Genomic DNA, 13,480 nt, shown 5'->3' on the forward strand with positions numbered 1-13,480 from the left:
CAGCTGTGGGGAAAGGAAAGGGAGGAGGATCAGGCACTGATTGACCCTTCCCACCTCAAGGAGGAATTCCCTGGGACAGAATGGGAACAGGGAGGGTCCACACAGCACCTGCAAGAGAAAGGAGGCAGCAGGAACTGCCCAAAGCCCCTCAAAAAGACCCCACTAAATCCCCAAACATCCCCGAGCACCCAAGGCTTGGCTCAGGCAGGATGTTCCTCACCCACCAGGAGCTCCACAGCTCCCTAAATCCCAGCCCACGGCTCCAACTCCAACGCCTGCTGGAAAAAACAAGCAGCACAAACGTCTCTCAGCTCCATTTGCAGCCAAGGACTCAGTTTCACACACAGCAAAATCCAAGTAAACAGGGAATGAACGCACTCAGCTCCCAGCAGGCAGCACAGAAGAGCCTGGGGGGGAGCACAGGCACCACTCTGGCACTGCTGGAGCAGCTCAGCATCTGGGACAGGGGCTGGAATTCTTTGTCAGAGATGTGTGACAGGCTAGGAAGTCAGGGCTCATTTCATGGGAAGGTCTCAGCAGCCTCCTGAGGGGATCCCTCAGCCCAAGAACAGCCCCAGCCCCTGACCCGCAGCGTTCCCTGCCCAGGGGTGACCAATGCCCCCAGTAACCCCCCCCACCAAAGTGTCCTTCTGTCCATCCTCCTGCAGCCCAGGCAGGAAAATGTTCCCTTCCCAGCCCCTGCACTGCCTGGGGATGCAGGACACAGGAATTGGCCAAAATTGGAACCGTGGAATGGCTGAGGTTGGAAAAGACCTCCAAGATCACAGAGTCCAACCACGTTCACATCTAGCCCACGTCCCCAGGTGCCACTTCTGTGTGATTTTTGGGCACCTCCAGGGATGGGGACTCCAGCACTGCTCTGGGCAGCTGTGCCAATGCCTGGCCACCCTTTCCATGAACAAATTTCCCCTGATTTCCAACCTAAACCTTCCCTGGTGCAATGTGAGGCCGTTTCCTCTTGTCCTGCTGCTCGACCCCCACCTGGCTCCACCCTCCTGTCAGGGAGCTGTGGGGAGCAATTAGTGATTATTTTGCTCCAAACAACAGCAAATTCCCCATCCAGACGTCCAAAGTGGTCTGGGAAAGCTGGCACTGGCTCCCAGGGCTCCAGGCCTGCCCCGGGGCATTGCCAGGATTCCTCCTGTTTGTGCTGAAAACTCCAGATCTGAAGGAACAATCGGGTTTGTTTACTCCAACATCAAATATTTGATTTTTATCGAGGCTTTCTTCCTCTAGAACACTCCTGCTCCCATGAGGATACAAAATGGGGCTGGATGTTTTCTGAGGAAGAGGGGGAGGGACCCCTTTAGGGAACTGTCCAGGTTCAGAAGCACCTGGAGACACCAAACCAGCCACAGGGGAGGGAAGAAAGAGATAGGAGAGGAAAAAGAGAAAGGAAATGAAGGAAAGCTCTCTTGGTTCACCCAGTTCTGGATTTCACTCCCCTACTTTAACCCTCTGACAAGGGACATGGGACACAGCCAGAGTGGACCAGGCTGGGCAATCTTTGCTCCCTGCTCCCCAGTCCCTGCTCCATGCCCAGCCAGCCCTCAGAAGCAGCTCCAGGGGATCCCACCACCCCCAGGTGCCCCAGAACCCACCCAAGTGTGATTTCCTGCTTTCCTTGGCTGCCTGCTCCACAGCCCAGCCCCGAGCTGGGCAGGCACGCTTCTCTCTCGAGCCTGGAAGACGTCCCAGGAGCAGCTGCCAGGCCTGCCAGGACAAGCTCAGCAGGGCACAGCTCTGCCCCAGCTGCCACCCCAGTCCCGTGCCAAGAATCCCACAGCCAGCACGGGATCCCTTCCACCGAGGGCGCAGCCCTGGCAGCCTGCACTGCTCCCTAACACACCTGGGAAGGGTGCAGCCATCCCAAGCACTTCCAATCCCACTTTTCTCCCTGGATTTGTGGCCTGGGAAGCTGTAAATAACCCCTGGCAGGTCTCTGCTCCGAGGGGCCTGCATGCCAGGCTGGCAGAATCCATCACCACAGCGATTCTGGAGGCTCCACAGCCTCTGCAGAGCCCAGAGAGGTGAAGGAAGCAAACCCCCCTCATTTCCAGACTAATTTAATCCTCCTTTTGACGTCCAAGAAACGCTGCTGCTGCCCTGCTGGGAGGGAATAATAAGATTGATGTTCTCTCCCTGCTGGCTCTAATTAAACTGGGAGGCATCAGCACGGGAGGAAAGCAGGAGGGACCCCATCCCCACACCCCCAAACCCACCAGGAAGGGAGACAAACCAACCCAGATCCCCCAGACACGAGCCTGGAGGAGCTGCCACTGGTTCCTTGCTTAACCTGGAGCCTCAGCACGCTCAGGGAGCCGAATTTCCTAAGTGCCCATTGTGCATGCCAGGGTGCTGCCCCCAAAGGGCCTGGGGAGGGTGGGAAGGATGGGAAGGGGGTGCCTGCCTTCCCCTGGGCAGCACCGACCTCTCCAGGATCCATGGAAGGAAGGAAGGAAGGATTTATCCATCCATTGCTTGGCCTAAGAGCACTGGAAGGCAGCTGGAGGAATGCTGGTGCTGCAGATTCCAGCAGCCCTTCCCCCAGGAAGCAGCTATGGGGCTTTTTGGAGGATGTGCTGACAATTTTTCTGCATTTTGATCTCCTGAGGAGCCAGGAGAAGGCTTGGGATACATCCCTGCTCCCCAGCTGGGATCCCACCTCTCCTGAAGCCAGACTGGGAAAGGATGAGGGCAGACAAGGAAATGGTTAAAAATCAAATCAAACCAAACCAAACCAAACCAAACATTCCCTGGGAGTGGAAGAGCAGAACAAGTCTGGCCTCCCTGGTCTGTGGATGGGAAACATCCAAGGGGCTCACCCAGGGAGCAGTGAGAGCTGCAGCATTTGGCCCAAACACCTCCCAGAGCAAATATTGGCCCAGGGCGCTGCAGCTGGCACTGGGCAGATACAATCTGCTCCTGCTTGGCTGCTCCTGGCAGGTATTTCACCTGGAATTCCACCCACAGGTCCTGCAAGGGCTGAGGCAGCCAGCTGAGAGCCAGGAGCTCTCACCCCTCACTTCCAGCTGTGCTCCAGCAAAACGTCACAGCTCCAGTGTGCCCCAGACAGCTCCAGCCTGCGATGGGAGCACTGCCTCAGCTTCCTGGGGTGCAGGGAGCATTCCTGGGAGCTCAGCATCCAGCCAGGCTCACCCTCAGGAGAGCCCATCCACAGGGATTGGACACGGCCCCTGTCCAGCCAAGGCTGCTCCAGCCTCGCTCCACAGCTCACAGGGGATTCCTGCAGATTCCTTGGCAGATTCCTTGGCAGGGCTCATCCACAGGGATTGGACAGAGCCCCTGTCCAGCCAGGGCTGCCCCAGCCTCTCTCCACAGCTTCATTCTGGAGCTCACAGGGGATTCCTGCAGATTCCTTGGCAGGGGCGTGGGAATGGGAACAATCCCGACCTCCCCTTGTGGGGGAAGATCTCGGGAATGAAAGAACCATTGTTGGAAAGAGCCAGGGTGGCCAGGGGAGAGGCAGGAATGGTGTGTGTGCATGGAAAAGGGCAAGGAGGGACGCACAGGGATTCTCCTGGCAGCTGGGCCGGGATGTGCCTGGGTAAATTCAGGAGCAGGGAGGATTGGGAGAGATTTTGGGAGCAAAGCTGGGCAGTCCCAGCTGAGGAATTCCTGCATCATTCCAGGTGGAGAGATGGGAAAGATGTGGAGAATAAAAGGTGATTTTGGGGCTGCACCATCAGGAAAATCCCTGATAAACCTGGGAAGGTGGCAGCAGCCAAAGCTCCCCAGCTGAGGAGCTCCTCGAAAGCTGGAGAAGGGCAGATGCCAGCACATCCACCCTGCAGGTCTCATCTGCCCAGCCCATGGATGAGGGAGCCCCAGCCCGTGTTATTCTCTGCTAATCACCAGCTTCCCCAGGGGATTTCACAGATTTTGATATTTTGCTCTCCAGCCTTTAAATATTTTAAAAGGAAAATTATCCCTAATTCCCTCAGCCTCAAACAAGCAAAACACACCAAGAGAAACCCAAAAATCAGTTTGTTTTTTTTTTAAACTCGCTTTCTTTTTTCCATCGCAGTCAGCCCTATTTATAACACATCAAACATTTGCCATCCTTGCAATCAAAACAGTTCCCTACAGTCGACTGAAAACCTTATTCCTGCAGACTCTGGGGTATCAAAGCCTTCCTCTTCCTCCCCTCCACCCTCCCAACAGTAAGTTCCCCTCAAGAAATACAAAAACAAACCCACAGATGAGCAAACAGAGAAGCAGCTCTACCCTGGCTCCCTCCATCCCAGCCCAGGGCAAAAAGCCAGCCCACAAACCCAGGGAAAAAAGGGGTGGGAATGTTTTGAACCCCCAGAGCTCGGCACAGGAGAAGGAGTGAAGGAAACCCGGGGTTAACTGGGACTGCTGGTGCCCAGTTTAATTTCTGGGATGCTCCATAAAACCTAAATAGAGGCACCAGCACCTCCCCAGGTCAGCAGGGTGTGACTCCCTGGCATTCAGCTTCATTTTGGGTCATCCCCATCATCCTGCAGAGCCAACGTGACCCTGCCCAGCTCCGTGTGTGTGTGTGAGCTTGGGAACACAGCAAAGGCCTTCAGCCACTCAGCCAGTGGGGCTTGGCAATGGCAGGGCTGGAAAGTTCCCAAAACCTCCTGGAAAAACACACCAGCCCAGCTGCAGCCTGGAAAAGCCTGGGAGTTCTCCTGGAATGCCCCACACAGTTCCACGGAGCTCCCTGCAGAACCAGCTGGTCCTGGGACGTGTCCTGGGCCATCCTGGGATCCCAGCCCTGGTGGGATCAGCCCATCCCAGGATCAAAGCTCTGCTGGGCTCGGCCCATCCTGGGATCTCAGCCCATCCCAGGATGGGCTTGCTGGGCTCAGCCTATCCCAGGATCCCAGCCCTGGTGGGCTCAGCCTATCCCAGGATCCCAGCCCTGTGCCTGCCCCAGAGCAGCAGGCAGCTCAGGTTGGGGTGAGCTGGGCACACCCACAGCACAGCTCACACTGATCTGAGCAACTCCTGACCTACTTTGAGCAGAAGAAAACAGATCCCAGTGTTTATTGTGCAGAGGAGGGGAGGAACAATTGCCTCCAGCCTTGGGAGAGGGAGGCACGCTCCCGAGTTCCCAGAGGCTGCCCCATCCCTGGCACTGCCCAAGGCCAGGTTGGCCGGGGCTTGGAGCAGCCTGGGACAGCCCAGGGTGTCCCTGCCACGGCAGGGGGGGACTCTGCGGCCTTCAAGGTCCCTTCCAACACAAAGCACTCTGTGACCCTGGGATTTCTCACATCCCCTCCTGGCAAAGAGGAGGAGGAACAGCAGCAGAGCTCTCAGGCTCCAGACCTCTGAGCACATCCTGCTGCTGGCTCCAAATGTCACCCCTATGGATCTGACCTGCCTGGGGGCACCTGGACACTCCAGCAGCCCCTCCACTGTCTGATTTCCCAGACAAACAGCTCCCAGGAACGTTTCCCCCCCATTACCCAACTCTCAGCCCTCTCCTGCAGTTCCATCCCTGTGATTTTCCCATTCCCATCTTCACGAGAGGCCAGTCCTGGCTGAGCCTTGCACCCAAGGGCTGGGGACAAGCTCCATGATGGAACCACAGAATCTCTGCCTTGGAGAAGACTCGTGCCAAGGCACTGGAGGTGCTTGGCTGCCTCCAGACACGTGCTCAGGGAAAACGTGGCTCAGAACACCCCGAGCTTCCCACCCCCTCAGCAGCTGAGGCTGGGATCTCTCCCCTCCCCGCAGCACCACAGGAATTCCTTGATCTGGAGCAGGAAGGTCAGGCTGGAACAATGAACAGCTCCTTCCCTTCCCTGTGCCGAGCAGGAAAGGCTTCCCAGCGACCTCGGGTCGTAATCTTATCCTATGGAAAGGGCAGGGAAGAGCTGCACAGGCGGCTTTCCAGGAGCCACCTGCCAGCCCTCCTCCTCCTCCTCCTCCTCCTCGGGTGACTCATCTCCATCCAGCAGATGGGCTGCAGGAACGAGGACAGCGGGAATTAAAGGCAAACCCGGGATTGCAGCAGCAGCCACGGGGCCGGGCCAGCCAAGGGCACCGGGAGGATGCTCTGCAATGCAGCTGCTCCTTCCTGGCCTTGGGAATTGCTGCTCTCCTGGGCTGCAGGGCAGAGCCCAAGCCCTGCTAACCAGGGCTCCCAGGCTCCCTGCTCATTGGGGTGGTCTCCCCGCTCCTTCTTCCAGCAGGAGACAGAGAAGGGCACAACCCTGCCCCCAGAGCAGGCTCATCCCAAAGGATGAAGGTTTCCATAGGAGGCTTGGAATGCTCATGCTGGAGGGATGGGGCACCTCCCAGCAGCCATTTGCATCCTGTTTTCTCCTGTTATTATTTCTCACACGCTCTGAACCCAACCAGACACAATTTCTACTCAGCTGGGAAAAAAAATCATGGAATTGGGTCAAGTTCCAGGGAAAACACAAACACACAAGGAGCAGCAGCAGCTCCTCTCCCCTCACAGGCTTCCAGTGACTTCAGCAATTGAGAGGAAGTTCAGTAAACTGAGGGGAAACATGGAATACTGGCCTTGCATCCAGACTTCCTGCACAGCCTGCCCGTGTCCTGCCCCAGTGAATCACAGCCGGGCTTCTCCAAAGCTGCTGAGCCATCACTCCTGGGCAGCTCCACCCGGCCTCCGGAGCAGCAGAGGCTCCTCGCCCTGGAGCTGCTCCTGAGATGGGACAGAAAAGTGCAAAGCACTAAAAGTGCCTCCTAGGAACTGCAATCCTTGGTTTTGCCCAGCTGCAAAGCTCCAGGAGGAGCACACAGCAGCCTGGTCCTGCAGTTAGCATTTGGGTTGGCCCACACCGTGCTCTGAGGGATTTCACAAAACACGAGGGGGGAAAGGAGGGTGTAAGACACCTGTAAATCCCTGGAGAGAACACCAAGCAGCAGAAGGGACTCCTGCTCCCTGTGAAAACTGGGAAAAACACCTCCCTGAGGTGCTGGGATCACCCAAAGGGAGGACACAGCAGGAGGCAAGTCAGGAGCTGGGAAGGAGCCAGAAAACCTCTGGATTTGCAGGATGATGGGAGCAAGCCAGACTGGGGGGACACACAGAGCTGGGGGGACACACAGAGCTGGTGACACAGCTCTACAGCCACCAGGGAGATCAAAAAAGACCCAAATCCCCCCAAAGGAAGGCAAAGTCCTGCTCCTGGCGTGGGCTGGGTGGGAGAGCCCCGTGCTCTGCACGTCTCACACGGGGAGCAGGGCTCACACATCAAAGGGGACAGAAGTGGCTGAGGACACTGTAAACACTCGTTTTCCTCGTTCCTTTGAATTCTAGGAAAAGCTCTGTGGCTATCAGAGCAGAGCACAGCATCCTAAGGAAAGGGAGAGTGGGAAGGAACAACCCCAGCACCCCTAAGGCTGCCAGGGTTGGATTAAACTCCTGCATCAGCTCCTCCAGAGCTGCACCAGGGCCCTCCCCACATCCCAGGGCTTCTGGCAGCTTCCAGCCCATCCAAGGTGCTGCTGAATTTGGTTTTTTTCCCTGACTGCACACTGAGACTCATTTTGGGATGGTTTAATTGGGATAACATCCCCCCACAGCACTTGGCATCATTGTGGCATCACAGTGGCCTTCCCGCCCTGCAGGCAGAGCCAGGGGTGGCCCAGAAATCCTGGGAGATGACATTTGGATGATGTTTTATCCCAGGCAGGCACAAAAGGCCAGAGACTTTGCCCTTTATAACTCCCCCAGCACAATCAGGAGGAGCTGTACTGGGACAGGAGCTCCTCCAACATCTGGCACGCTGGATTTGTGCTGCCCCTGCCCCTCAGACACACGTCAGCAGCAAAAAGATGGTTCCTAATCCAGGGAAGAAAATCAGGAGAAAAAACCAAAACAACCCAGCACCTTCTCCTGGATGGATTTGCTTTGGGTGTGGATAATTGTTTACCCTTCTCCTGCCTTTTTCATCATGAAAGTGGGACAATTAAGTTTAAATGCAGCTAATCCTGGGATGCCAAACCAGATTTGGTCAGGAAAGTGGTTAATAAATTATCACTGGAGAATAAAGTCTGGCCCAGCCAGGGGGTGCAGCCGGGTTTTCAGGCTCTAGGATGAATTATGAAGCATTTTCTCAATTAGGAAAAGCCCTTTAAAGCTTTAATCATGCAAATTTAACCTTCTGTCTCAAAGACAGAATTTCATTATGGAGATGTTTAACTCATCTTTTTTTTCTCCTTTGGAGCAGAAAAGCAATTTAATTAGTGACAGTACCATGAACTTTATTAATAGCCAGGCATTAGGAGATCCTAAAATTCCCAATGGCTTTAAAAGGGATGGTTCTATTAATTAGCTATTGGTGGCAATGCTGGGAGGGGGGGTTAAGGCTTTTCTTGGAGGCAGGAGCAACCCAGACTCTCCTGATGGATTCTCCAGGACCTGGGGCACCTCCAGGCACTGCCAGCCCCAAAAGCAGGAGAGGAAGCCCCAGCTCTGAGTCTGGGCCATTGAATCACTGACTGCAGGGATGGGGCTGAGGAGAACAGGAAAAGGAAATCTGTAAAAAAATATTAATCATCACTTTTACAATCCCAAAGAGAGGCCAAGATGGGCTGGATCCTGCACTAGGTCCTGTCATGGAGCAGCTTAGGGAAAGGGAAGCTCTGGGATGCTGTGGGGCTCTCCCAGGGCCATGAGCTGGATCTTTCCCATCTGACCCAGGCAGGAAGGCTGGGACACGGCCATGGCATAGCTCAGAGGGAGCAGATCCACAGCAAAAGACAGGATCAGCCTCCTGCCTGCTCCCACTCCAGGCATCACATCCCAGGCTGGGTGAATCCGTGCAGTTAAGGACGGGAAGGAGCAGGGACAGCAACCTCAGAGTCTTATGAAACACCCAGGGCTGGGATGAGTTTCCATGTGAATGAGTTCAGCTGGAATTACACAGCCAAAACCATCTGGATTAGGGATTTCTTTCATTTCTGGGCTTTTCAGGAGTTCTCCATCCTGCCTGGGAGGGACAGCAGCAGGGATCCAGCAGGATGAGCCCCTCACAGCCCCCAGCTGCATTTTGGCACTGGCATTTCTGCAGCGTCAGGCAGGAGGAGCTGCCCTGCTATTCCCACAGGGATGGGAGCCCTGCAAAAGGCACTGCCATGGGCAGGGGTGGGGGAGAGGAGGAAGAAGGAGGGGAAAAATAAAAAGTGCTAAAGAAATGAATCAGCTTTTACCAGGCAGGCTAGGCTGCCTGAGCTCATCCCCATTTTGCTCTTTCCCAGGAGGAAAGCAGTGGCAGGGAAAAGGGGGAGGAAGGATTTCCTTTTGCTCAGGCAGGAAGCATCCCCTGTGCAAGCAGCTGGATAAATCCATGATTTCATGACGTGGATTCAGCATCCCAGCACCACATGACCCCCCCTGAGTCACAGCTCCTGCCCTGAGCCCAGATTGCAAGCACAGGATAACACTTTCCCTGGCTGACATCAGCCACGGCAAGGGGAGCAAACAGGGCAGGATGTGGAGAGCTGGACTTCCCCAGCTCTGCTTTGTGTCTCTGCCTTCCAGGAATCAGAGCTCCCGTTTACTGTCTGCAAAAACAACCCTAAAAGGGGGGAAAAGCCAATTTATAGGAAACTCCGGAGAGAAACAATCCTGGAAAAATGAAAGCTGCTTGGTTCTGGGGCTGCTCAGCTCCAGCAATGATTGACCAGCCAGTGCAGGGACAGAATTTGATGGAAATCAGCCAGGAAAAGGAGAGGGAATCCACAGGAAAACATCCTGGCTGCAGGTTCTGCCCTGGATGTGGCAGAGGCACCGCTGTGAGTGCCCAGTCAGCACCAGGCTGCCCCGAGGGGATGCCCTGGCACCTCATCCCTGTCTCCAAGAGGTCTGGGGACACTCAGCCTCTGCTTTCCAGCTGCCACATGTGGAATCATGGATGGGTAAGGCTGGAAAGGAGCTTTAGGAGCCCTGAGTCCAGCCGAGCAGCACTGTGTGCCCAAGTGCCACATCCACATGGCTTCAGAACACTTCAGGGATGGGGACTCCACCACTGCCCTGGGCAGCCTGTTCCAATGCCTGACAACCTTTTCCATGGAAAAATTTGCATTAATATCAAATTTCAGCCTCACTGAGGCCATCTCCTCCCTGCTGTCCCCTTCCAGGGAGCTGTGCAGAGGAGTGAGGCCTCCCCTGAGCCTCCTCTCCCTGTGGATCTGCAAACACAAGACCAGCAGAGCCCTCCCCAGCGCCAGCACAGCTGCAGGGGCCAGGGAGGATGCTCTGGGATGGCAGCAGAGCTGCAGGATGTCACCCCAGCAAATCCAGCTTTGCCCCAGCCTCGGGAGCAGATTAATGTGGGAAGACAAAGCCAGGGGAATGCAGGCCAGGTTAATGTTAACACAGAAACATCAGTGCTGTGGGACAGAGGTTGGCAGGAGGCTCCAGGCTGGCAGGAATCAGCAAAATCCCTCGACTTCTCAGTCCAAATTCCCATGTACAGATAAGGAGCTTAGAGGCTGATGCTGCCAAATCCCTCCCACAGGAACTGCCTGCTCCCCTCTTTGCTCACAGGGTGCTGAGGCCCTGGCACAGCTTCCCAAAGATGCCCAAGGCTTGGAGCAGTGCAAGGTGTCCCTGCCCATGGAATGGGATGAACTTTAAGGTCCCTTCCAACCCAAACCACCCCAAAGACACCTCCAAGAGAAAGCCTGGAGAGGCCAATGGGAGCAGGGCTGAGTTAATATCAAAAAAACCCAAAATGAACTAAAAAAAAGGAGCTTTTGAAAGGCTCACCTGGGAAAGGGAAGAAAAATCCCACGTGTGAAAGCAGAGCACAAAATCAGCACAGAGAGAACCCCGGCTGAGGAGGGAAGAAAGGAAACCCAGGGAGAAGTGAAGGAAATCCCAGTTCAGCAGCACCAAGAGCAATGAATGACCACAAAGGCCCAGAAAAGGGGAAGTGCCCTCCCTGGCAGCTGCAGCCTTGCCCTCAGTGTCACACAGGAGCACATCCTCAGCCCACAGCAGCACCTGCAGCAAGCTCCCAGGGCAGGGAAAGCTCTCCCTGCCGGCCCAGGGAGCTGGGGGAGGGCTGAGCTGCCTGCCCCAGGCTCTGGAGCACATCCCAGGCCAGGCAGGGAGCAAGGGGCTATTCATGGCCAGAAACACCCCTGGAAACCCTGGGAGCTGTCATCAAGCACAGGGAAATGTGTGTGTGTGTCACGGGCTGCTGAGATTTAATTAGCACTTGCCTTTTCCCCTTCTGGAAAATGGCTCTGGATGAGGAGGAGGAGGAGGCTGGGCTGTGGCTTGGGCCAGCACGAGCTCCTGAGCCCAGGCAGGCCTGGCAGGGTTTAGGCTCAGCTCACACAGGCCTTGGGAGCACGTTAATCCAGTTTGGAATGGCAGGGCTGAGCCCCAGCCTGGCTGGGCTTGGAAGGGACCTTAATCCCATCCTGTCCCAGCCCTGCCACTGTCCCAGAGTGCCCCAAACCCTGCCCCACCCGGCCTTGGGCACTGCCAGGGGCTGGAGGGAGATGAGCTCTGAGCTCTCCTCCATCCCAAACCCTGCTGCGCTCCAGGGGCAGCGCCCCCAGCAGCTGTGCTGGGAATCCCAGAGCTCCCACCACAGCTGGGCTCTGGGAAGGGCAGCACAGACCATCCCTGCATCCCCAGAGAGCTCCAGGTGAGCAGCACAGACCCATCCCTGCATCCCCAGAGAGCTCCAGGTGAGCAGCACAGACCCATCCCTGCATCCCCAGAGAGCTGCTCCTGCTCCAGGTGAGGCAGGAATGCCAGGATCCCTCCAGCCCTGCTGCCACCCCCAGCGTTCCCTCAGGATTCCCCAGGAGCAGCAGCCCGTCCTGCCCACTGCCTGGGAACATTTGCAGGATCTGAGGATTCCCAGCAGTTTGCACAAAACCCAAACGGTGCAAAGGAAGCTGTTTCCACAGCAGAAGGTCCCTGTGACTCGCAGGCTGGATGAAACCTTGGACCAGGCACTTCCCACCCTGTTCTCAGCTCCAAGCTGCTGCTGCTGTTTCTTTCTCCCCCTTCCTCAGGATGTTTCCTCCAGCTTTCTTTATTTTTTTAGAGAACAGTTTGCTGTGAACAGGCAGAACCTGTTCTGGACACACTCAGAGCTGCTCCCCATCTGCAGCATTTGCCAGCACCACTCAGATTTATTTTATTTTATTTTATTTTTTTTTTCCAGGATACTCCAGGCTCTCTCCTGCGTGTGGGCGCCCGGCTGCCTCACCCAGGGGAGACGTGGGCTTGCAGGAATCACATGGATGAGCCCCAGGAGCCAAGCCCTGCTCCCCCTGGAGCCTGGACAGGGATCCCAAACCCTCTGGGGTCCCTGCAGACCCCGCTCCTGGCTCTGCTTGCCCTCAATTAAGGACAGACGTGGAACAAAACGTAACGTTTTAGGAAAGATCTTCCACATGTTGGGCTTTGGCAGCTTCTGATGGTTTGAAGGGAGCCAAAAAATAACTAATCCTGCTCTCCTTCAGCCAAGGGCTGAGTGGGACCAGAGGGGAGAAAGGGGGGAAAGGGAAGGAAGGGAGGAGGAGACAAATAAAATGGCCAAACTGGAACCAGTGCCTCCCAGTTTCCAGTCAGAGCATCTCCAAGTCATGGACACCTCTGTCCCTGTCCCTGGAGCACTGCAAGGGGTGGCAACTCGCAATTCCTCCAAAAACCGGCTTCATCTGGGGTTTAAAATGATATTTTTGGGCTTAGGAACACGTTAGTCCTGAGTCACCGAGGGGTTCCCACCTCCTGACACCAGCACAGCAAAACCCTCCCACAGGCAGCCCCCAGCACGACCCTTCCCATGGAAGTTGTGAAAAACCACCCAGAACAGCACCCCACGATGGGTTTGGTGGGAAAGGGGGTGGAGGAGCACTTCAGGAATTTGTTCTTTTGCTTTGCTGGCTAAATGAAATGGATTTGGGGAAACAGAGCCGAGGAAGAAGGCGACACACGTCGCACACAGGGGTGGGATGAGCTGGAAGGGTTTAAACTCAGGGATGGAAAACACCACCCGTGCCAAATTTATCTGGAATTGAAACCAGGGGCAGGAAAGCAGCAGCAGAGGGGGATTTGGGATTCCTGAACCGTTCCCAAAATGCATTAACAAAAGCTCACGGCTGTTAACAGGAAGCGCTGGGAAGGGGAATTCTGCTCGGGGGGATTGGGGATGGGCACCCCTCATTTAGGGAGAGGGAAAGGAGTTTGTGAGCCCTGTGTGGGGCTCACTCCCGAGTTTGTGAGCCCTGTGTGGGGCTCACTCCCGAGTTTGTGAGCCCTGTGTGGGGCTCACTCCCGAGCTTGTGAGCCCTGTGTGGGGCTCACTCCCACAGGGAATCACGGAACGGTTCGGGGAATATTCCTCTCCATGGGATATCCCCTGCGCCGTGCCCGGCTGCTCCAGCCCGGCCCTGGGCACCTCCCGGGCGGGGAACTCGGGGCAAGAGCTCCAAGGCCGAGCTCCTCCATCCT

Source organism: Geospiza fortis, unplaced genomic scaffold (genome assembly GCF_000277835.1).
Source record: "Geospiza fortis unplaced genomic scaffold, GeoFor_1.0 scaffold299, whole genome shotgun sequence".
NCBI classification, from domain to species: Eukaryota; Metazoa; Chordata; class Aves; order Passeriformes; family Thraupidae; genus Geospiza; species Geospiza fortis.